Genomic DNA, 2414 nt, shown 5'->3' on the forward strand with positions numbered 1-2414 from the left:
TGATGACTGAATCTGATCCCTGGAACTCACATAATGTAAGGAGAATACTGACTCTCTAAAACTGTCATCTGCTCTCCACACTTCAGAGGCGGCATGTGCATTCTTCCCCACCCACATTAAATGAATAAATATAATTAATTTTTTTAACAGACTTGATTTACTTTATTTTTCTTGTATAAAAACTCTTATGTTGTAGCCACAGCTGGAGCCTGGGTCCTCTGAACAGAGACTCAGATGCAGGCTTTCACAAGATGTTCAATGAATTCCTGATAAGGAGACTTGGTGAACACTGTCTCTTTCCAGAAGTCAGGGGTCAGGTTGCTGTAGGTCGTGGGGGTGGCATCAAAGGTGACCTTGGCAAAGTAGCCCAGGATGGCAGTGCAGCCAGCGTCTGGCTGATGTGCATCAGTCATCCATACTGACCATCATCAGGAGCTTCTTGGACACAGGAGCAGAGACAATGCCAGTATCTCTGGGGGCAGGAATGAGATACACCAAAACAGAGTCACAGCGCCTTTCATGGAACAGTGTAGAGCTTGCCAGTCTTGTTCTCCCAGCTGCCTCTCTGGACAGGGATGATGGAAAGTTTAGCCAAGATATTGACAGTGGCTACCTCCTTAGAGCACTTAACACCAAGACCAACGTGACCATTGTAGTCCCCAACAGCGATGAAAGCCATGAACCTGGCTTGCTGTCCAGCTTGAATCTCTGTCTGCACTGGAATGATCTCCAGAACCTCATTCTTTAGGGATGTGCCCAGGGAAAAGTCAATCATTTCAGAATTCTTAATGGGCAGGAAGAAAATAATCAATGTCTTTTTTCATCCAAATAGCTATATGTTCTACCTGGTGGATAGCTCTAACATTTTATGTTCATGTCACATCTAAAATAGGCACTACACTAAGATTCTCAGACCCTGAAACTGAAGGGAAGAATAGCTAATTAGACATTACATTGATATGACATGCCAGGAAGACTGCTAAGCCCAGAGCAGAGAAAACAGACATATATGTGTTTTGTACAATTTATGAACTAGTAGAAGGTGGGACGGAAAGATACAGGGGAACAAGATCACCTATGGCTGATACATACCTCATGATGAAGATGTGAGAAAAGATTTCTGATCCACTGCTGGTGGGCATGGAAACTAACACATTCAATATGGAAATCAGTGTGGAGAGACTTTCAAAGCTAGAACTACCACATGACCCTACAATCCACCCCTGAGAATATACCCAAGGAGTTTAAGTTAGCATGCCACAGATACATGTACTCATCTGTGTTTATAGAGACATTCTTCACAATGGGCAGACTGTTAAATAAGCCCAAGTGTCTACTACAGATGAATGGATAAAGAAAATGTAGTTTATATAGACACACAATGGAATTTTAGCCATACAGAAGAACAAAATGATGTCACTTGCAGGAAAATGGATAAAGATGGAGATTATTATACTGAATGAGACAAGATAGACCCAGGAAAAACAAAATAGTATCATATGCCTTATTTATCTCATATCTCATGGGTCTGTTTGTGTACATGTGTGTGTGTGTACACATGCACACATTTGACACATGCATTTGTATGTGTGTGCATGCATGTGTGTGTGTGCATACATATGTGTGTGTGTGCATGTGTATGAGTGTGTTACAGGAAATTAGAAGGAAGACTGCATAGGAAGAGGAAGGGGTCCAGCTGAATGGAAGAAAGTCAAGTAGATTGAATTTGTTCAGACTGAATTTGCTCAAAGAACATGATAAACTCAAACAAACATGTCACGAAGTCCATTGCTTTGTACAATGAATATACACTAATAAATGTATTTAATTAAAAAGTAAATGGAATGGAAACCACTAAGGATTGATGTATAATACTTTTTGATGTGACAATAGATGACTAATTCCAGAAAGGCTATGATTGATGAGTGGGTGCCTGCATGCCAAAGGTGATTCTGTCAGGTGCTTTGGTGAAAGTAGAGTTCCAAGTAGAAGGAAGTGAAACACACAAGAGCTTGATATATTCTGGGCAACAGAGAAAACATGTGGGCTTCCCCAACCTCATTTGTTTAGTAAGCAGTAGGCGGAGGAGAGACACTTGAAGGTTTGGGAGGTAGGAATATCATTTGGCATACATCTTTAGGACCTGAGAACATGGCCCGTGGTAGAGTAACTTGCTTTGAATCCCTTAAAGAGCTGTGGTGTAGCTCCGTGTAGAGCACCTACTTAGACTCCCCCAATGAAGGGCTGGGGATGTCTTAGAGGTAGAGTATCTTCCTACAATCTACCAGTGAGGGACTTGGGGTATGGTGGAGTCATAGAACACCTTCCTGGAATCCTCCAATGAGGGACTGGGGGTGTGGCTCAGTGGTAGAGCACCTTCCTAGAATCCCCCAGTGAATGGCTGGGGGCATGGC

The 2414-nt window shown here is 42.4% G+C and overlaps 1 pseudogene; it reads right to left on the bottom strand.

Moving 5' to 3' along the window:
* Window positions 1–230: 230 nt before the first annotated feature.
* Window positions 231–814, bottom strand: LOC114616569 (annotated as a pseudogene).
* Window positions 815–2414: the final 1600 nt, after the last annotated feature.

Source organism: Grammomys surdaster, unplaced genomic scaffold, assembly GCF_004785775.1.
Source record: "Grammomys surdaster isolate TR1022 unplaced genomic scaffold, NIH_TR_1.0 332557, whole genome shotgun sequence".
In the NCBI taxonomy this organism is placed as follows: domain Eukaryota; kingdom Metazoa; phylum Chordata; class Mammalia; order Rodentia; family Muridae; genus Grammomys; species Grammomys surdaster.